This window comes from Hemicordylus capensis, chromosome 2, assembly GCF_027244095.1.
Source record: "Hemicordylus capensis ecotype Gifberg chromosome 2, rHemCap1.1.pri, whole genome shotgun sequence".
NCBI lineage: Eukaryota > Metazoa > Chordata > Lepidosauria > Squamata > Cordylidae > Hemicordylus > Hemicordylus capensis.
Genome location: NC_069658.1, coordinates 304,050,108 through 304,073,487, shown reverse-complemented (window position 1 = coordinate 304,073,487; position 23,380 = coordinate 304,050,108). Strand labels below are relative to the sequence as shown.

General features: G+C 44.2%; 1 long non-coding RNA gene across 3 annotated transcripts in view; it reads right to left on the bottom strand.

The window, feature by feature from the left end:
* Positions 1-23,380, bottom strand: part of LOC128344503 (uncharacterized) — a 46,741-nt gene that overhangs the window by 17,718 nt on the left and 5,643 nt on the right. Inside the window, exons 1-3 of one of the 3 annotated variants that reach the window (XR_008315891.1) lie at positions 14,572-14,685; positions 13,899-14,010; positions 10,940-10,997 (exon numbers count right to left, since the gene is read on the bottom strand). The exons of 1 other annotated variant lie outside the window; for it this stretch is intronic. This is a non-coding gene — a long non-coding RNA (uncharacterized LOC128344503). Of the gene's footprint in view, positions 1-10,939; positions 10,998-13,898; positions 14,686-23,380 lie in introns of those variants that run through there. One more of the 3 variants, XR_008315890.1, reaches the window with a different exon arrangement.

The following is a 23,380-nucleotide window of genomic DNA, read 5'->3' as shown; positions in this document are numbered from 1 at the left end:
TGCACACAGACCTCTTCAGATTCTGTTCTTTTTGTTGGGAGTAGGGTGCAGCTCAGTACTGAAATAGGAGCATATATACATTTTAATTCTTCTATTGTTTTTACAAAGGTTGTTTATCCACTGAAGACAATAGGGATATTGATGTATTAGGGATCTGGCTGCATAAAAGCTATCTCACTATCTCAGGATGATATTGTTGTTAGAACCGCTTCATAGATCAAAGACACTGCAGTGCCCAAGGATGTAGTGGATTGTCAGTTTGTCCCAATAAGACTCTCCTATTGTGTCCCTGTCCCTTTGATAGGTAAGGGATGATTTATGCCCTCCATTGCTGGAATACCAACTAGTGTCAGGTGTGTCCAACTGATGATGATGCTAATATTGAAAGAGAAAAAACAGAAAATCTGAAGCAATAATCAGCGCATTTTAAAAAGGAGTAGAGATGGTGTTAAGTACAATGCAACAGATCCATCAGTGTTCTTGGACCACCTTGTGGTTCACGGAACCGATCCACTCACATTGACCAGATCAACTATTTCAATATGTGTGGCTAAGAAATGTCTTGTGCTGAGTATGAATTCTCACTCTAGATCCCATTCCCCATCTTGTGCAGGATCAATTTTGAATTGCCTCCTTTTAAAAAGAAGATACAATGCAACAGGTTTGCAGCCCTTGATGCTGGCTGGCCAACAATCTTGTTAGGCAGATCACTTCCTATTCATTCTAGAGGCCAGCTGATGTATATTGATGGCTGAGACTTCACTTCAGAGGAAGAAGCCATTAAGAGTCTTGTAAGATGCTGAAAGGCATCATCTCATACTGCGCGGGAGGAGGCAATGGTAAGCCCCTCCTGTATTCTACCAAAGAAAACCACAGGGCTCTGTGCTCCCTAGAAGTTGACACCAACTCCACACGCAACTTTATGATGCAGGTATCCTCCACCTGATGGGGGGCGGGGTCTGGAGTGAGAGTGTAACATGACTCATCATTTTCCTAACCCAGCCAGGGATATCTGAGTGGTCAGTGAAAAGAATCAGCAGTTTTCAAACTCAGTGTGAGACACACAGGCTAAATTTTGGAGCGGCTGGAATGGAAAGGCCTGGCACAGCGGTGTAGCTATAATTGAGTGAAGAGGTTCAAGGAACCCGGGCCCCCCAGCTCCTGAGGGGTCCCGAGCTCCATATCTCCCTATTTGCTTTATTATCTCCCTCACTCTGAGCAGCCTCTGGAGAGAGGGGTGAACACAGGCCCCCTCTCCCCTAGCTACACCCCTGGCCTGGCAGGAGAGCTGAATCACCTTGTGGTTCACTGAACTGATGTAACCTGTTAGAAGTGGTCTGTTATTTCCGCTCCAACTAATGCTCAACTTCTATATTTGTAATGAAGCCAAATATTACGAAGATGCCATAAGCTTCCAATAACTTCTCCTCCAAGGGAAGCCAACAGCTACATAGTGGGACACCTCTGTAATTTCTCACCACTCAGAGAAGTGGGGAGCAGGTGTGTGTTTCATTCTTGGGTGGGAGGTTGAGGGACTCTCTAGGATCAAATGAAGAGGATGATAAGTAAAATGAAAAACATATGCCAATATCCACAGGCTGCTGAAGCTCTAAGGATGCACTCTTGTGATGTTGTACAAATTGTATTCCAGAATATGGTTTTTATTGTTGCAGATTTCATTTGTAGATGCAATGGGACAGGTACCTTATTTCCTGTCATGTCAGGTCATGATATTTAGGAACAATCAATCTGCAGTAGAAATAGTGGCTTGTCTGTCAACTGGATGAAATGATAGTCGGGCTCTGGGGGAGCCGCACCTGGTTGCAATGAGCTCCTGATGTTCTCAGGCTTGGCTCAAATCACATGAAACGGACGGAAATAGCACTTCTTAGCAGTAAACTGAAAAGCATGGAGTGCTAGGCCAGAACAAGTGACAGAGTCTGACACTGACAAATAAAATAAATGAAAAAACCATCCTCGGCAAGTAATCAGCATAGCATCAATAAGAATCTCCCTTTAGGTCCTCATTAAAGCATTCAGGCAAATGTTAGAGAAAAGCATGCTGGGTGGGGGTGGGTGATAGGATTGTAGAGAAATTCTCGACACTGTCTACTCACAGCCAGAGTATAATTATCGCTGTGTGCTTTCCCCACCCCCACGTTGTTCGGTCTTGCTGTGTGCCTCTGCTAAAGGGCATGTTTATGGAAAATTGAAAGGAGCTGCTGCTAGGAGCTGACTCCTCTTGTGAGCTGCTCTTAATGAGTAGTTTGGAAGGTTTGGGGTTTGACAATGCAGGAGGCAATGAAGCCAGTCTCTAGTCAGTCTTTGATGTGTGTTTCAAGGGCAAAGAAGAAAACTTGGAGCAAAGCATTTTGGTACTCTAGGTCAGGGATTCCAACCTTAGGTCCCCAGATGTTGTTGGAGTACAACTACAATCATCCCTAGCCCAGCCACAACAGCCTTCAGCCATTTTGGCTGGGGATGTTGGGCACTGTAGTCCAACAATATCGGAGGACCCAAGGTTGGGACCAACTGCTCCTAGGTAACCAACTCAAAGTCTACCCCTTGTTCCATCCTGGATCCTACAGGTCCTCAGACCCCAATGGCTTTCCATTTTGCCCACATGAAACTGATAGTGCAGCTGGGCCATGCTTCATCCAGTGGAGTGAATATGACATGGGCTGCGTTGCCACATGCCTACCTGGTTGGCACTCATCTTACTTGTAGCACCCTTTTGGGACATGTGGACTGAGTCACAATGTGAACATGCGGTGAAGCAATCATATGGCTGCATCATCGCATGACTCATGTCACATGTTCATATTCTCGATATACCAATTTTGTTGTCTCCTGTGCTCTTTGAAGAAACCAAATACTTGACTGCCTTGAACTACAGCAACAAGACCTCAGCACAAGTAACCAGTGCAACGTGGTTGCTGGGTGTGCAGGGCAATCCAGTGTGGTTTATTCAGAAGTTCCATTCAGTTCAATGGAGCTTAGTAAAGATACATACAGGTGAAACTCGGAAAATTAGAATATCGTGCAAAAGTCCATTAATTTCAGTAATGCAAATTAAAAGGTGAAACTGATATATGAGACAGACGCATTACATGCAAAGCGAGATAAGTCAAGCCTTAATTTGTTATAATTGTGATGATCATGGCGTACACTCATGAAAACCCCAAATCCACAATCTCAGAAAATTAGAATATTACATGGAACCAAGAAGACAAGGATTGAAGAAAAGAACAATATTGGACCTCTGAAAAGTATACAGTATACTGTGCTTGATTGGCCAGCAAACTCGCCTGACCTGACCGCATAGAGAATCTATGGGGCATTGCCAAGAGAAGGATGAGAGACATGAGACCAAACAATGCAGAATTGCTGAAGGCCGCTAATGAAGCATCCTGGTCTTCCATAATACCTCATCAGTGCCACAGGCTGACAGCATCCATGCCACGCCACATTGAGGCAGTAATTGCTGCAAAAGGGGCCCAAACCAAGTACTGAATACATATGCATGCTTATACTTTTCAGAGGTCCGATATTGTTCTATTCTTCAATCCTTGTCTTCTTGGTTCCATGTAATATTCTAATTTTTTGGGATTGTGGATTTGGGGTTTTCATGAGCTGTATGCCATGATCATCACAATTATAACAAATTAAGGCTTGACTTATCTCGCTTTGCATGTAATGCATCTGTCTCATATATCAGTTTCACCTTTTAATTTGCATTACTGAAATTAATGGACTTTTGCACGATATTCTAATTTTCCGAGTTTCACCTGTACTGTTGAATTGCTGCCTAAGAATGTGATCCTCAATGTACTAACAGAGGAGTAAGGCCCATTGGATTCAATGGCACTTACTTCTAAGTAATCATGTTTAGGATTGCACTGCACAAGTTGTTTCCTTTAGTTTTGAAAAATGACACAATTAATTTGGCAGCTGATAACAAAGCTATATTGACCACTGGTGTTAAGTTCTACATAATAATAGCACTTAGATGTAGGCTCATGGGATTAGTCAGTAGGCACATGGACCAAATGAACAGTGTCTTATGTATCAAGTGCTTTGAGGTAAATGGAGGGTATTATTGTTATATTTTACTAGTTTTCCTCTGGATTTATTGGGATATCTTTGCTAATATTAACCTGAGCTAAAATGAATCTGTTCCATGAAATGTTATGACTCAGCCATGTCATTCCAATGGTTCCAAGGAATTGGAGACATGTCATATCAGTTACAGATGCTCTGAGTATGCTTGTAGAAAGAGTTGGCTTGTCTGCATGGCAGTTCCTAAAGCACTGATAATGGTGGAGGGTGGGGTGGAGCTGATTTGAATGGAATTTGTTTGAGAAATGATTAAAATAGGGTGTATTCTCTGGGGATAATTAAGCACAGGCAGCTTCCTACTGAGCTGGAGAAAGATGGGAACAAATCTGTGTGGGTTTTGCTTTGAAAATGCCTCTTATCTTCAGGTATATACAGCCCCTCGTTATCCATCACAGCCTGGCCTTTCAACTTGCATCGGAGACTGCAAGTGAAATCCATCTGTTGCATTAACACAGGCATTGTCTTTGTAATTATTATTTTCTAGGCCCTCTTTAAGCATGTATAACTGCATCTTTAAATAAATAAATAAAACTCACCCCCTGTTTGTTTCATGCATATTAAACATCTATCTTACTTTTCTCCATTTTCCATTCACTTATTATTTTAATTTCCTCCATTTTCCATTCACTTGTTCAGAGAGAGAGAGAGAGAGAGAGAGAGAGAGAGAGAGAGTTTTTTGAACCCTTTATAAAGGTTGGAAGTGTTAGTTTCTGGATTATTTAAATTGGTGAACCGAGGCTTCATCAGAAACACCAAATACTTATAATCTCATTTTCACTCTGGCAAAAGATGTTGGTTGATAGGTTTGTAAGCGGTATGCTCTGTTTGTCACATTACTGTGGCCAATGCAATTTACTGAATGCATCATAGAACTACCGATTGCTACCTTTTTTGGTCTACAATCTCTCTATGCCTTAGCATCTTTGTAGCAGGCTGAAATTCTCCATTTGCATCTTTTTCAGCCATGAGTATGTGATGATGTGTGAAGTGTGTCATCTTGAGAGCTTCAGGCTGGTCACCTTTAGTGTGTCTAAAGTTATAGTGACAAAATAGTCAAGAAATTAAAGGGACCAGATAGGACCATTGGGCTCTATTTATAGCAAGCCCTGCAGTTATCTGATGTTATCTGTTAAAGGTATGCATGCTCCGTCATCTGTTCTGCTGATTTATGCTTTCGGTGATAAATGTGTTTGCAGCAGGGCACGTATACTCTATAATATAGAGTATATTATTGCAAAATGGCCAGTCATTAGCTGGCTGGCCAATATTTGTGCATTTATCACAGGAATGAAGAAGCCCTGAGGATGTTTCTTAAATGGTTCTGGCTATTCTATGGCATCATGACATGAGGGATGTCATGATGCATCTGGCAAAAAGCTCAGAGTACCCACCTGTAAGACTGAGCTGCAGGTAACATCACCCTGTCCCCCGCCATTCTCCCCTACCCTGCATGATGTGCACGTTAAGCCAGCTTGAAAAGAGCAGGCAATTGTCTTTGACTGTATGTTCACAGAAAGACTTGCCAACTGACCCCAAAAAGTTGGCCTGCTCGTGTCAGCCTGATGTGCCAGCCTGATGTGCAGAAATCAGTGGGTGAACTTCTGCAGAGCATGGAGATAGACTTTTTCACTAGCAAATGTCTGCACATCATGCCTCAGTGAAAGCATAGCTACAGCAACCAGCTAAAAACTGCTACAAAAGCATATTTCCTCTTCATGTTTTACAGTATTTTGCCACATCAAGCACCAGTGTATATGCAGCAAATGCTTTTGCTGTATAAAGTGTGAATTTGCAAGATTCATTGTTGGTTCAAAAGCCTGGTCTGGGGTAAATCGGAGATTAAATTGCACTTCATAATAAATAAAGGTATCCGCATTCCTCATTTCCTAATAATGGTAAGCAATGTGAAAGGCAGGAGAAGCCATGGCTCCCCTCCCCACTCCCTAAATGGTACTCCTGGTCAGTTCTTTCAGGGAGATGACCAAACTCCTACCAGGCAGAGAACTGTGGTTCAAACTCATCGGCCAATTTGCTTTGTAATGCTGGACACCAGGGGGTTAACAAAATGAGATACTCTGGGAGGAGGGGTTGGGTTTCCTTTCTCTAATGTCAGGTGAAGGTCACCAAAGCAAATGCAACACCAATTGCTCTATTTCAGCTGCCTCTTTGCAACCAGCACCAAAATGCCTATGTGCAATGCTGTTCCTTATAGGAAATCATATCTATGTTTTTTGCTGATGCCAGTGCCAGGGCATTCAGTTGTGGGCATAGAGTAGGGATGCCAACTCTTGAAAGACAAAATTCTGATACCCAGGCAGAGCCTGCATGGAGGTGGGGAGGGGGTCTGTGATGGAGGTAAGGTTGCCATATTTGTCAGAGAGAATTCCTAGATGCAACTGTCAAAAGAAAGGGGACATGAATTTTAAAACTCTTCTTTTGTGACCAATATTGGAAAGAGCAGAGCTTCATGAGTGTTCTAGAGAGGCAATGAGTGTTCTAGAGAGAAATGGGATCCCAACAATGCCTCTAGAGAAAAGGGGGCTCTCTCCAGAAAGGAGAGGAAAGGGTTTACTGAGCCCTATAGAGAAAGGCAACCTAGCCAGTTGGCACCAGTGGTATCGGATAAAGGGTTACTTATCTTGACATATTGTAACTACAATGAGTAGAGAATAGTGCCAAAAATGGGTAAAATTCATTAAAACAGTTTCCCATTGTTTAAAACAATTTTCCAATTTTCCATTTTAGAACTGGAGAAGGTGCAGAAGAGGACAACCAAGATGATCAAGGGTCTGGAGCACCATCTGTATGAGGCAAGGCTACAGCATCTGGGGCTTTTTAGTTTGGAAACTGAGGAGCAACATGATAGAGGTGTATAAAATTATCAATCAACGTATTTTGGTCTTTGACCAGCATTAGATAAAACATAACAACAGTAGCGTTAAAAGCAATCTATGCCTGTCAATAACTGTAATGTTAAAGATAAAATCTTATTGTTGTTGAACAAAAATCTATGGGGCGTTAACGTTAATTAAAATAAAAAATAAATGCATAGAGATCCGGAGGTTATAGACTGTGAACATAAAACTAAAATCTATGAAAAGCTGTAAAATAGTTAGGATTTGAGTTAAAATTTGATTAAAATATGATAAAATGAAAACTGTACAACTGAGTACCAGGGGTGACAGTGCAGGCATGAGTTGTGTCAGGCCTGGTTAATTCTTATTGGCGGTCAGATCCCAGCAAATTTTGTATGCTGCAGAGAAGTTGAACCAGCAGCTTTACTTCAGATAGGTTGAGGGCTGCAGGTATGTAGTGGCCACCTTTTGACCAGAATAGTTTAAAGATGGCGGCAGTACTTCTCTGGGCATTTTGGGCAATATTAGTTGCTGTAGGCCTTCCTGGTGCCAGCTTCATAGAAGACCATACCCAGGTATTTTAAGCATGAGACCTGCTCAGTTGTGTTCCTGTTTATGTGCCAGGAGTATGTCTTTGGTCTCCTGGCAAAGGCCACGATTTTGGTTTTATGGTAAATTATGCATCGAGTAGAGAGAGTGCACAAAGATAATTTTTCTCCTTCTGTCACAAGACTAGAACCAGCAGTCATCCCATGAAACTGATGGACAGGAAATTTAGGACCAAAAAAAGGAATTAATTTTTCACATAGCGCATAATTAATTCCAGAATTCTCTGCTACGGGATGTGGTGATAGCCACTAGCTTGGATGGCTTTAAAAGGGACTTAGACAAATTCATGGAGGAGGACAGGTCTATCAATGGCTACTAGTCTGGTGGCTATAGGCCACTTCCAGCCTCAGAGGCAAGATGACTGTAACTACCAGTTGCAGGGGAGCAACAGCAGGAGAGAGGGCATGCCCCCATCTACTTCTTGCCTATGGGCTGCCCAGAGGCATCTGGTGGGCCACTGTGTGAAACAGGATGCTGGACTAGATGGGCCTTGGGCCTGATCCAGCAGATCTGTTCTTATGTTCCAGTTCAAATCTGTGGACATTTCCACCAGGAGAAAAACAGCTTTAAAAAGCAAATTTAAAGCAGCAACAGCTTTAAATTTGTGCAACAGTGCAGGTTGGAGTGGTGGAATAATATGACTTTCCCACCCACTAATGCAGCGATTTAATCAGCTCCACCCCCTCACTTTGTCTGCACCCCGAGGCTTTGTCTGCACTAGGGTTTTCGTGAGAGTCAAAGCCAGTTTGAGGTGAATGTGCTATACAACTGCCTTGTCTCACGCTGGAAAGAAATCTTGCTTATGTGTCACACAACAGATGGATCCTTTAATACTTTAATACAAGTGTCGGCAGCGGGGGAAGGAATCAGTATTTGCATGATGCAGAGTTCATATGCTTCAAGTTACATTGTGCCATTTCAGGTTTTAATGGCAAAGATATTTCAAAGACTCACAGTGTGCTGCTCTTGTGATGATGTAAAGTTCACATGACTGATACACACTCACTCAGTTTCTCTTTCTATCTCACACACCCATTCCTCCACATAAGAAAACTAGACATAAGGGAGAAGGATCTAACTTTGTCTTCTCCCTAAGGGTGTGTGAGAGAGAATGTTAAGAAAGAATTTTTCTCCTTGACATCTAGTTTTTGATATACAGAGAACAGCCTACCTGAGGAGGGAAATGACTTACAGTAGTCCCATTGAAATAAAAAGGACAAGCTAGGCATTGCTTGTCCTTTTCATTTCAATGGGACTGCTTTGAGAGTCATTTCCCTCCTCATGTCAGCCAATCTTTATATATGGCAGAGGAATTGGTGTTGTGATCTGCCAGCTGCAGTCTGAAGTGGACTGCCCAGACACAGGTTTACTACCACAGTGTGAACTAGGCAGAAGTGAACACAAATCAAGAAAATGTCTCCTCACTGGCTCATTAAGGTAAGGCCAACAAGAAAGAAGCCTTGTACTGCTTCCTGTGGCCATGCTATTTATTCTTCTAGAGCAGAACTGCTCAACTTCGGCCCTCCTGCAGATGTTGGCCTACAACTCCAATAATCCTTGGCTATGGGCCACTGTGGCTGGGAATTATGGGAGCTGTAGTCCAAAAACAGCTGGGGAGCCTAAGTTGAGCAGGCCTGTTCTAGAGACCTATTCTCCCCCCTCCCCAGTAGGAGGAACTGTACTGAGATCCATCACTCGATAAGCATAAAGGGACAGTGAGAAGCCTTTAGAACAGATTGACTTTTAGTGATTTCCTGACCAGCATGAGACCCAGCAATGTGTAGTTTCAAAGAGGTGACTGCATGAGCCAGTTCTGTAATTACTGCTCACTGAATGGCACTTTGTCCAGCTCATCAGGCAAGAGGAGGGGCGAAACAAAAGAAACCAGCACACTAAGAACTATAACACTCACAACGATAACACTCTCGAATGTAAAAGGGAAATGTAAATTATAACTTCCTGGGAGTTCAGATTCATTAATCTTGATTATTCCCTCTGTGGGAGACATGCAGGCAAGACTTGGACCGGATTCCCAACGACAGCGCCTTGAATGAGATAATGAGGGCAAGGCCCAGGATGTGCACAGCTAGCTGTTCTTATTAGTTGCTTTGCCCACTGGTTATGCCAATTCTGACATGCCAGTCACCGCCCCCCCCGCCCCCCGCCCACTGGGTGCCTTGTCTCCATCTCCACCCTTGCTTACCAATGCTGATCTTTGCCACACTTAAGAGGTAGAGCCACTACCTTTTAGACAGTTCTCTTCACATGAACATATGAAGCTGCCTTACACTGTGTCAGACAATTTGTCCATCTCGGCTGTTCTGACAGGGAGCAGGGTCTCAAGCAGAAGTCCTTTGATCTCCTGCTACCTGACTGTTTTAACCAGAGTTGCCAGGGATTGAACCTGAGATCTTATGTCTGCTATGGCCCCTCCCCTTGTTTCCTTTGCTCTTTAAATGGGAGGTAATTCTGCTGAAGTTGGCACAATGTGTGTCCTACCAACATTCAAGGAGTTGTTTTTCAAATTGTGTTCTGGGAATGCCTATGAGGAAGCCCATCAGGGCTCCTCAGCGGTTATTCGATGGAATCTCCAGATCAGTATACCAGTTGCTGTGGAGCAACAGCAGGAGAGGACTGATGTGTTGCTGTCATTAGGGATGTGCATGGAACTGGTGGCTGCCGGTTCAAAGGGGTGTGTGGATAAATTTAAGGACTGGGAAGGGTGCTCTCCCCCCACCGCTGGCGCTGTTCTCAAAAACAGTGACATCACAATGTGCACATGCACAGCGGCCACTTCCACTTTGCAACATACCAGGGTGGCAAGGAGGTATGCTGCAGCCCTGGTGGGACCATTTCTGAGAACAGCGCTGGCAGGGGAAATGCAGCCGGGGTGGGGAGGAGAACATCTTCCCCAGTCCTTAAAGTTATCCTCCCCATCTTTGAACTGTCCGAACTGCCAGTCTTTCGAACTGGTTCTGAGGCCCATAAAGGACCAGTTCCGTGCACATCTCTAGCCTTCATCCCTTGCTTGTGGACTTCCTAGACACATCTGGTTGGCCACTGTGGGCAGGAAGATGTTAAACCTTTGATCTGATCCAGCAGGGCCCTTCTTATGTTCTCAAATATAGAAATGGAAGGGATGCAACATGCAGCTATATGAGAATCTTTCTTTATAGATAAAGATTTTTTGCAGCTAATGCACTGTAGTAGTGCAGCATGTCATTTATGGCAATGTATGCTGTACTACTTGCAGGAGGTGTGCAGCATGAATTGCCATAAAATAGCAATGGGTCATTTATCCCTAAGGGATAAACGTTTATAAACAATTGGCATTGTAGAAAAGGTTCTAGTCTCACCTAAAAGGGGAGAACCCTTGTTCTTCTGGAATGGAGCAAAACAGTCAAATGGTCGTTCCTAAGTTCACAAAGAAAATGTAACACATAAATACAACAGGTCTAACCTGGTCTAGAATTCATCATGTTCATGCAATATCAAAATTAGCTACACCTAATTGGTGATATCAAAGCTATATATTTCTAGTGTAGCCAGTGGTGTTGAATGGTTGCTTGCTGCTCATTTAGAGCACATTTGGCATATCTCTTCTTCCCCCTCTACATGATCCCATGGTTCTAGTGTCATATGCCATGTCTATGCTGCAGAGTGTCTTGTGACATTTTGTCATCTTTTTATATATTCCTAATTTTACATTAAAAAAAAAAAGAATTGTGCAGTTACAGATGATGATGGAACCTGTTTGTAAACAGGAAACTTCCTCATTTGTTCTGTCATTTCAAAAAGTGGAGTGTCTCAGAAATTACCAAGCAAATCAAGTAAAGTTCAGAAGAAAATGGTAAAACTTTGACAAATCATATCCCCTCTGGACAAGGAAGAGTTGGACAAGCTAATCATGGCATGGGAGATTAGGTTACACCCAAAAGCAACAATTATTCCCTTCCACAGGGTTTTTAAGAAACACTTGGAGACCCATCTTTTTAAAGAGGCACTTTAGTTTTTATTCTTTGTTTCTAGTAAGCTTTTAATTTGTAAACCTGGTTTTAATTGGATCTTGTTTTTAAACAGAATTGTATTAATTGTATATTGTGTTATTGTCTGTGAGCTGCCCTGAGCAGTATTGTTACTAGAGGGGCAGGATACAAACATTTTAAACAAATAGATAAAATAAATTGTGATGACCCATGTGAAGATTTCCTTCCATGCAGCATTTTTAGCAGGATAAATGGGGAATTGTTTCTCTTTTTGAAACACATACATCTCAGGGTTGCCATTGAAGGAGGGCAGGGAGAGAGGCCCCTGCCCTCCCACCAGTGTTTCAGACCACATGTGATTGTTCCTCAGGAGCACCATCATCCTTAGTAATTATGAGGTTTATAAAGTAACCACTGCCTACACTGGTTTCTATGTTTGTTTTGGTCATTTAACCTTCAGTATATTTCTGAAAGAAGACCTTTGAACCTTGCTGGGAATATTACCACTCCCACCACCACCAGAGATCACCACATGGTGCCAATGGGAGCTTTCCTTCTGGGACAGACAGCAGCTGTGGGGGGAAGGGGATGTAGATTGGGACTGTGACTGGGAGAAAGGTCCCCTCTCTTCCTACTGCAGGTCTCATCCAGACTGGAGGTCCCTGCATGTGCTATTTACAAAGGGGAAAACAAACATGTTTGCCCTAGTAAGGGCTTCATGCAATGTATATTTTGTGATGCAGTGTATGGCCTTAGCGGGAAGACAGTGTTGAAGCAGAAAACCCTAAAAGGCAATATCCTTATTGCTGTCCATATGTTGTCTCGTGGAAGTTTTACGCACAGCAGTTTTACCTCAAGGTTTTTGGTTTTAGCTCACAACTCTGTGAGCTAAATGGAGGGTGCAAGTGCACATATCGGCCAGATTTTCCCCGAAGTCCCTGAGAGTTATTGGGGAGCAGTCCACACATGCAATTTGGGGTTTTCACTGCACCCACATGTAGCCTGATTTATCTCCGGAGTTTAAAAAAACTCCACTCTTTTCAGTGGTTTTTTGAAACAGCTTTAAGTTTGCAGTAAAGCCTCCCAGTAAAGCTGCGGTAATATCTGCTGTGCGTAAAACCTCCAGCAGAGGCAAGCAAGGGAGAGCCTTCTTCCAACTGGATGGACCTAGGACTGGCACATTTGTTGGAGAGAATTCCTGGACACAACCGTCAGAACTGTAAGGAAGGCCTGCACATTTCGAAAGCCTACTTTGGGGGTGGGTGGGTTGGAAAGAGTGATTGACAGTGGAGCTTCATAACTGTTTCACATATTTTCCCCTGTGTTGCTTTTTTACACTGGTTGGCTAAGAGAGGCCCTCTTAGATTGACTGCAAGTGCTGCTGCATCGAGCAATAAGTGTGGGATCTCAACAATGATAATAGAGAAAAGGGGCCTTTCTCTGTTCCTAGACTTCACAGGTAAGCTCAGAGAACCACTATCCCCCTTGTAACTAGAGATGATCCAGAAGGAGGGTCATATACTGAGCCATATACAGACACAGACTAACCCTGCTGCCAGAGAAAGGGTAAGAATATGGGGCTTTTAAACACCCGCACCATGTAGCTACAGGAGAGAAGCACCATAAAAATGGGTAAAATTCATTAAAGCAATCTTCCCAATCAGATTCCTGGGCATTTCATATTCAAGACAGCACTTTTCCTACATCCTGGATGGGACGTCCGATTCTTAGACTGTCCAGGCCAATCCTGAACACGTGGCAACCCTAGCTGAACGGTCCTGTTCAGTGTGATTCATTTCTGTGTTAGCTGAAAAATATGCTCCTATCAGCAGTAGGACAAAGTTCCATAGCCTTTTGACTGATAAGACGTTGAGCCAGGATTTTTCATTTCTGTTAAAAGTGAAACTTGCTTAAGGCTCAGTCAGCTGAGGACATTTGAGGAGTGTAACACAGAGATTTGGGGGGATCTGCACAATTTGTTTTTTTGCACCATAAATACACATCTTTTCCATTTTTTGCACACAGCCTACACCTCTAGAGTTAGTTTTAACATAATTTATGTTATATAGAGCATTCGAAGCACATTTTTTGTAACTGGGATCACGCAGCTTTCCCTTTTTTATTATTAATATTTTTTTTCAATCAGGACAAACAATTTTAACAAACATACATTAAGATTAAGAAACAACTGATCAAAAATTACATCTTTCAACATAGTACATTTCTCTCTCTCAACTTTATATAGTGTATAAAATACCCATCCCACTTCTCAAAACCCTCCCCCGTTTGAGATAAACAAAACAAAAGCACTCTCGCCAATTACTTTTACCTTAGCTTGTCCCAGAGCTCAGTCTAAGGACTCAAAAAACAGTCATTGGCCTCGTGGTTAGTCCCTGGCCAGGAGGCCTCCTGGGAACCCCAGAACACAACCTTGAGTTCCACTATGGAAGAAAGGTGCAATATAAATGCAATATATTGTGGCTGTATAACACACACACACACCGCTGCAGAGTGTAGTACTTGGTTCAGGCTGACTGGTAGGTGTGGTCAGGAAGCTACTCTGCTGTGAGTAGACCCTGAGAGAGAGGATGGATGTCTGTCTAATGCATAAGACAGAAGTCGAACCAGCCCTAACCCCTTGCTTAGGTGAGCAGATGTATATTTAATAATAAGGGGTGTTTTTGTTTGGCTGTTGTTATGTGTATGCATTATTTAACCACAGGGCTGTAATTCTTGAGTTTGTCTTGTGGGCCTTCATGGAAAGCAGCAAGTAAAGTGCTTGAAAACAGAAGAGCTGAATCAAGCCAGGAGTCCAAGTTGGACAGTTGTTTTACTTTCCTTCTTCCCAAAGCAGTTTGGATCAGTTGAACGTTGGACTTTTTAAAGACAAAAGTGGGGAGTGGGAAAGACATATGTGAGAACTGTTAAGTTAAACTAGCTTAACCTGTGCAGAGCATCTGCACGCTATTACTTGATTGCTCTCCTGCTACAGCTCCCCTCACCTCAGAGATGTCTCCATCTCCACGTGAACCTTAGTTCTGCTCCTGCTCATACTCCATCCTATTGCTTCCATCCCCCTCACCCCTCTTAATAACTCCTCCATCCCTTTACTCCACCCCCCTCATCCCTTTTGGTCACGGCTGCAGCATTGCTGGCGCCTATTGGCCAAGCTGCAGCCCCCTATCCCCAGGGACCTCCCCACCCTCACCCAAGCCCCACTCCTGCTCCTCCCCACAGGAGCAGCAGCGGTTGACCGTGCCCTTCCTTGCTGCCACCACCGCCATGGCCACTTGTTCCCCTCAGGCTGCTGACAAGCCTGGGCCCATCCCTTGCCTGCTTGCCTCCCTCCACCAACGGCCTCAGTAGCCCCAAACAGCAGCAGTGGTTGACTGGGCCCTTCCTTGCTGCCAGTAGGCACTGCCATGGCCGCTCATTCCTCTCAGGCCGCTGATAGGGCCATCCCTCCCCTTCCTTCTTTCCCTGCCTTCTTTTTTCTCTCTTTCTCTCTCCTCCACTCGCTCTTCTCCCCCCACTCCCACTTCCTGAGTTAACTGATCTTGTTCATCTTGTTTCCTCATCTAATTCACACGACGACTGCCTCATTCTCCTGAAGGGGCTCTTTCCTCCCTCACAACCCCTCTCTTTGCAGACCCCTGCCAACCATCTATCTATCTATCTATCTATCTATCTATCTATCTATCTATCTATCTATCCCTATTCTCTACAATCAACATCTTCCGACCAGTAACAGTTGCATTCCAACTGACCTTAACCATCACAGGCTCCTCCTCCCTATCTGCATATGGAATCCCCACTGCCCAATCACCACAGTGCGTGGCGCACGCATGTCAGTGGCATGCATACATCGGCAGCATGCGCTATGGTGGGCGCATGCGCCGTGTTACTTCCGGATTTGGCAGACAACAAGGGGCAGGGGTGGCAGGGAGGAATGCTGCTGCCCTGGAGATTTTGTGGAAAACTGGAGTGCCGGAGGGGGGAAAGCGGTGAGAGGGGTAAGTACAACCCCCCGCCCTTAAAGCAACACCACCACCCAGTGTTGGACCGCGCCTCCGCAATCCGTGCACATCACTAACTTTGGCCATCTTGCAGATACTGGCCTACAACGCCCATGTTCCCTGGCTATTGCCCACTGTGGCTGGGGGTTATGGGAGTTGTATTCTCAAAACATCCGGGGACGGGGGGCTAAGTTAAGCAAGCCTGTTTTAGAGGTTCAAACTTTCTTTGCGGGCTGTGTGCTCCCCAATGTACATCTACTGCAAGAAAGCACAAATACTGTATAGCCAGATTTTTTATAAGCTATGTCAAACCAGGATGCCGCCTACATAGCAACGCTTATGTTATTTTGTTCATCTGTAGCTTTATTTTAATTTTATGGGTTTAAAATTATTTATGGCAGGTCTGCTAAACTTATGACTCATCAAGTAAAACATAGCTAAAGTTTCCAACTGGCCAGGGGGGGGAACAAACTCCTGTGCCTTTAACTTAGTATGTAGGAATAATCAGCTGGAGCTTTACCATGGCATGGAGATCACCAGTGGTCCCTCTAATTTTTCTCATCTCTGTATGGAATGAGTTTTGTTCTGGGCGTCAGTATCAAGGCAGCATGTGTGCATGTGCATTAAGAATGGGGCCTTCCTGATTTGACCTGAGTGGGATCTAAAACTAACTAAGCAGACATCAAAAAACTTGTGAGCGCACACACATGCACATCAGAGGCGTAGCAAGGTTGGAGTGGGCCTAGAGACAAGATTTTAAAATGGAGACACCACCACCCCACTGAAGCTCAGCTCATGAAGTAAAGAAATTTTACATTAGGCTGAATAGTGGTAACAAAAAGCGCATATGTAGATAGATAGATTAGATAGATAGATAGATAGATTAGATAGATAGATAGATAGATAGATAGATAGACATACACACACACCTATGTGCCACAATAGAACATCATCCTAAATTATTTTTTTAAAGGTTTTGTAAATTGTGGACGATGCAAGTCATTTAATGGTACTAGAGAAAGACATGCTGTTCTGGTAGCTCCAAGTCTTAACACTCACATCAATTTCAGCGGATGAGTACAACTGAAGGAAGCCCGGGCGGGTGCGTAGCTGGGGGAGTCAGTCATGTGACTTGCCTCTGGGGGGGCCCCAAGGCAGTGGGCCCCCAGACAACTGTCTCCCCTTGCCCTATTATAGTAACGCCCCTGATGCACATGCCTTAGAGGGAACAGTGGAGATCACAGTCATGGTGTGCTAATGTCTGCACATTGGGCTGCTGCTAAAGATACAGGACAGAAACAAGAAAACCTTTGTTTCCAGCCCACCAGCCATGTTTGCCAGTGCAGCCTGTTTGGCTGCCTGCTCAGGACTGCAAAGAAGAGAGGGGTTCGAGTACCCAGCAAGGCACAACATATGGCTGTTTGGCTTAATGGATCGTCATGGAGGCCTGCTTTGCTGGCCATGAGCACTCCGTTGTTTGACTCCTACATGGGACCATTAATTTAGTTAGATATGAAAGTGGGGCAGGGGCTAACAGCAGTTATTGTGTAATTGCTAGATTGTGCTTGTGTGCCCAACTTATTTTTTTGTAATGTAGAAAGACTCTAGGCATAATTGTAAAGTGATTGTTTTGTAGCCAATTCCCTCAGACACTGTGGAGGATCTGCCCTGCTGCACTACCACGTGTGACAGCTCCCACCTCTACCACCACGTGTGGCAGATCCCACTACTGATTCCACCTTTATGACACCACATGTAGCAGAATTACTTATCCCACCAGCTCTGTGGCATCTATGCTTTACCACTGCCACCAAGTAGACTTTTCTTTTCTATGACTGTGTCTACTAAAACAGCCCTTCAACCTTTGTAGTAATACAAAACACACACACACACACACACACCTCAATTGAGTGGAAAGGTTTTGGGCATGGGGTGGAGACAATCAAACTTCTAATATTTAAAGGCAACAAGAAAGTTTACTTTGTAAAAATCTGATGAATTTAAAACATTAGCTTTCTGGTTACTTTGCATGGTAACCAAATAGTAATTTGTAAAATTTGTACACCACGTAGAGATGTACATATCAGATGGTATAAAAATATGATAAATAAATAAATATAGCATAAACGTAGAAAACAAAACAGTTACCATAAGAGCATAAAGGACAAAAGAAATTGCTGGGAAAATGCATCCAGTTGACCTATCTAAACTGGTCCCTAACTCAGAGTCCTTTTCAGCAATGTGGCCTGTCCCTGGTGCAGTCTCTGCTCCTGGTCACTTTTACAGTACTGGAGTTCAACCCAGACTGGTGGTTCTGTGATTTTGAGTGTCTGCACTCTCAGCAAGTGATTTCCATAGCAGCTTAGCCCCAGTACTGATTTTATTAGACTGTGTTAGCAATTCTCTCTTTCGGTCTCTCCAGCTCTGCACCCCATCTGGCACTTCAAGCTGTATTCCTCTGATCTTCACTGCACCAAACACGAAAACCTTCTTCTTCTCAATCTCAGCTCTGACTGCACACTCTGATCTCCAAAATGATTCTTTCCGACTAACTCCCTGTTAAAGCAGCCTCCTATATATACACAAATTGTTCTTAACCATTTTTTAAACAACCCAATCAGCACAACCTAAGTTCCGTCGATTATTTTAAAATGTAACCAATCAAATCAAACCCCCCTTTCCCTCCAAAATCAAATCAATTTATTTCATCATCCACAAACTGAAATTGCTTCACAGAAGCCATGAACTGTTCACCCTGTCAGCTTGCTTTACACAGAGACTAGCATGCATTTTTACACAAAAATCCTATTGAAAGAAATAAAGAGTGAGTAAGTTTAGGAATATCAATGCACATTTCAATACAAGGGTTTATTTTCAAAACCAAGAGGTCTAGGCTTCATTCTTCCACAGACACACAGAAATCTTATGTAGATTTAACCAAAGTTTTATTCAGCAGCAACTCCATTTTCTCCTCCTTTCCCTTTCTGACTCCACCATACCTGCCAACATGTCCCTTTTTCCCCATTCTGGTGAATGGGGACATGTTGGCAGCTATGTTCCACCCCCACACTCTCTACGTCTACAGGATCCCCACTGGGAGGAATTTCTCAACAACAAATCATAAAAGATTACTAAGAAGAATACAACAGTGATGCTCTGCTTTTTACATTTCAGCTTGCTTTTATTCAAATGCTCTGAATTGAAACTGGTACTTTGTTGTATAAGCAAAGTACCTGTTTCAATTCAGAGAATCTGAGTAAAAGCAAGCTGAAATGTAAAAAAACAAACAAACACAGAGCATTACTGTAGTATTGTATCTAGTAATCTTTTACTAGGATTAGTGCATCTCAGTGTATCAAAGACTGAGGTGTACTGAATTCAAACAAGTAGTTGCCATCTGTTATGTACCATCCATTTTAGGATGTGTCTGCACCAGCTGTTTCCCCAGGATATGCACCAGGGTGCAAACAGGTGAGGATGTTCAATAGCACTGTGGAATGCTGTACCTGGTAGTATGTGTATACATTTATTTTTATTTTATTTATGTTTACACTTATATCCTGCTCTTCCTCCAAGGAGCTCAGAGCAGTGTAATTTCTATCCTCACAACAACCCTGTGAGGTAGGTTAGGCTGAGAGATACCTGACTGGCCCAGAGTCACCCAGTGAGTTTCATGGTTGAATGGGGATTCGAACTTGGGTCTTCCCAGTCCTAGTCCAACACTCTAACCACTATGCTATGCTGGCTCTTTATATCCTGCTCTTCCTCCAAGGAGCCCACAGCCGTCTCCATGGTTATGTTTATCCTCACAGCCCTGTGAAGTAGGTTAGGCTGAAAGATAAGTGACTGGCAGTCGTTGCTGCTCAACTACAGAGAATCCTAGATGAAGTGGATTTCCTTGACCTTTTTCAGCCGGGGTTTAGGCCACGGCACAGCACGGAAACAGCACTGGTTGCTCTGGTGGATGACCTCTATCAGAGCCTCGATGAGGGGAGCGTGCCTCTTTTGGTTCTATTAGATCTCTCAGTAGCTTTTGATACCATCGACCATGGTATCCTTCTGGATCGTCTGTGGGGGTTGGAATTGGGGGCACAGTGTTGTGCTGGTTCCGTTTCTACCTTAGTGGATGGTTTCAGACAGTTTGCATTGGAGGTGAGTGCTCCAGCCCATGGCCTCTCTCTTGCAGAGTGCCGCAGGGCCCAGTCCTCGCTCCCATGCTTTTTAACCTCTATATGAAGCCCCTGGGTGAGGTCATCTGTCGGTTTGGGGTGAGGTATCATCAGTAAGCTGATGATACCCAGTTGTACACTGCCACCCCCCGGCTGATCTGGGGATGCTGTGAATGTGTTGACCCAGTGTCTGGAGGCTGTAAGGGTTTGGATGGACCGAAACAAGCTCAGGCTTAATCCTTCCAAGACAGAGTTGCTCTTGTTCAGTTCTCAATCTGGCCAGGTTCAGGTTTTGAGTGTTCCCCTTGATGGGGTCGTCCTCCCCTTGAAAGAGCAGGTCTGCCATTTGGGGGTTATCCTGTACTCATGGCTCCTGCTGGAACAGCACGTGGAAGCTGTGGCCAGGGGAGCCGTTGCCCAGCTTCATTGGGTGCTCCAGTTGTGGCCTTACCTTGACCAGCAGGGCCTGGCCACTGTAACTCATGCCCTCGTCACCTCACGGTTGGACTACTGCAATGCGTTCCACCTGGGGTTGCCTTTGAAGATGACTTGGAAGCTTCAGCTCACCCAAAACGCTGCGGCCCGGCTGCTTATTGGCAGCAGAAAATATGATCATGTTTCACCTTTGCTGAGGTTGCTGCATTGGCTGCCAGTTCACTTCCGGGTCCAGTTCAAGGTGCTGGGTATCACCTATAAAACCCTTCAGGGTTTGGCACTTGTGTACCTTCAGGACCACCTCTCTCGTCCAGCTTCGACCCTCCCTGTGACTCTGTGAGGTCATCTCAGGTGGGCCTTCTCAGAGTTCTGGGCCCAAGGGAGGTACGTGGGGCCTAGGCTCATGGGAGGACCGTCTCTGTTGCAGCCGCCTCCTTATGGAACACTCTGCCTTCTGAGATTCGTAATGCCTCCCCTCTTCTGTCCTTTAAGAAAAGGCCTGAAAACCTATCTATTTTGCCAGGCTTTTAGTTTTTAACATGTGCGTGTATGTGGGAAGGGGTTCTTCTTTTTCTTTTTTCTTTTCTTTCTCCCACCCATTCCCCCCCTTCTTCTCTTGTCTTCATTGTTGTTTTAATTTATGTAAACTGCCTCGAGTCTAAGGAAGTCAGGCTGTCAATAAATTTGCGAAAGAAAGAAAGAAAGAAAGAAAGAAAGAAAGAAAGAAAGAAAGAAAGTCCTAAGGAAGGACAGATTTTCCAAATCTGTAATTGGTAAAAAGAAAAGAAATTGCACAGTACCTGACCCCTTTTATATCATGTGACCTGTTTCCCACAGGATATGCACCATTGGTGCAAACTACCTCAAACATTAAATATTGTTCTTAGATATTGATTTGAAGAGGGGAAATCCCCCAAACCTTTTCCTAGCCTGGGCATACTACAACTTACCTGGATATGACTAGAGTTTTATTCTCACTTTAAGGAAATGCCTGGCCTGATAGCATCTTGTGCAGAGGTGCACTTCAACCTCGGTAATTTTGGAGCCTAGACCTAAAGTCCTTTGGAGGCCCCCACCCACCCCCACCCTACCGAAAGTTAAGGATCATCCACCTACACCTACACGCGCACACACACAGTGACACACACAGTATATTTAACATGTGGATTCTTGAGGGCACAAACAGCAACTGAACTCACAAGAATGTATGAATATAAAACAGGTATATTTATGCAAATATGCACTAGCAGAAACATTTCAACACGCAACTTAACATATTTCCATCCCACATATTTCTTTCCCTACTCCCCCACTCTGTCTCTAAAGCAGAGGTCCTGCTTGGCCATCCAGCATAGTGCGGGCTGAGAGTGTGACATGGTGACCACACCACCCAGGGCAGAGGATCTGGGGACTCTCGGGGTGTGGAGACCCTGGACGTCCATCCAGGAGTCCAGGGGAAAGAGCACCTGATCTGGTGCTGGGCTTATTTCCAAAAAACCTTCATACTGAGTCACTTGCCTGATCCCTTTCACTTGGTTCCCTTTGGTTTTAATTTGCCTCTCTCATTTGCTGCATTGTTTCTCTTCTGAAAGGAGCATCGGGAGGCTGCATTGAGCACAATCTGTGAACATAGCGATGCTGCCCCCTCCGTTCCCCACAGGTCTCTCTTTTGTGTGAAGGCTTTGATATTCTCACAATTAATTACTATAGCAAAGTTGTTTTCACCGCAAGAATGGAAATATCCACCCCCCCAGTGAGTGTGTTTTTTTCCATTGAGAAATCTGAGCAAAGAGGCTAAAAATAGGGCCCTTCAAGCTGTCATCCATACAATTGTGGAGAACAGAGCAGTTATATAACCATTTTCGTGGGAGGGGGCTGCATTCACAGCCGAACTAGGGAAATGTTAATGCTGCTGTGATCTGCTTGGTGCTGTGACCTGCTGTGATCACTGACAATTTACTATTGTTACCGATGACAATGGTAAATATAATACTCAAGTCCTAAAAGACAAGCTTATGTTGTTTGGAAACCCACCAGAGATGGAGAGAGGGCATCAGGCTTTGGGCTATGTATAGAGGGATTCTGTATAACCAAAGGGAAGAAAAGGGATTGAGGCAGTCAAAAGAAAATTACTTGAGCGTAGTTCGTGCTCAAGCCTTTCACATACCCTGGCTGGGAGATAATGATGGTGAACCCCTGGTAATGGTGATTGGTGACATTTGAATTGGAGACCTCAACTCACAGCCACTGCACAACACCAGTTCTGCTATATACAGTCTACAACCCTCTTAAGCCCTTGATCAAGCACTCACAGTTTAGAAAGGGGCAGAATTAAGCCTCTTTTTCTAACCTGCTGTTGAAGAATCTCAGGATGCAATCGGGTCAAAGAGCCCAGATTTCAAGCCCTCTCTTGGGTGGCAGGGCTCTGTCAAAGGTCTCCCTATCTGCTGCTGATCTGCTTAGCCACCACTAGAGCAAAGGATTATGCCTCAGATCAGAGAGCTAAGAGAATACCTGAAGCCCACAGGAGCTTCTCCGCTGTTCTACCCTTCTCTCCGATCACACTGACTGTACTTTTAATCTAGGGCTAAAGTTGAAATAAAAAGTAGAGCCTGGTGAATGGCAGCATTGACTGAACCTCAGCCAGCACGAATGCATTTTCAGACCCTATAAATGATGAGCTGAGCTAGGAGCTCTGCCTGCTAATATAGCAGGCTGCTATATATTTGGTGGGCTACAAGTTATAAGCCCAAGCGCCTCATGCTTAAGATCAGAGGGATTCCCAAGCTTTGGCATCTCCCAACAGCTTAACATTCCCAGCCAAGGCCCAGCATTACCATATGAAGCATGTGAATGCAAATGGCACAGCAGGTCTGCTTCTTGTCAATTTTCCCAGGTTTTAAATCCCAAGGTTGACAGTAACTTGAACTGAAGAGGTTGGAGTGGTTTTGTGTATTAAAAATAGTTGATAGCAAAAGCAGACCTGCTCAACTCGTGCCCCCTTGAGCTGAATGCAAGCCACCCAGATGTGTATTGTGACCTGTGAAGTAATCGATACAGTCCCAGGCAGGCAGCAAAAGCAGAAGATTTACTGAGTCCCTGTTGGGTTGCCATATTGCATCTAGCTCGGGTCACAAGCCATGCATGTCTGAATTAGGCATGTGCAAAAACTCTAGTTTTTGTTTTCATTT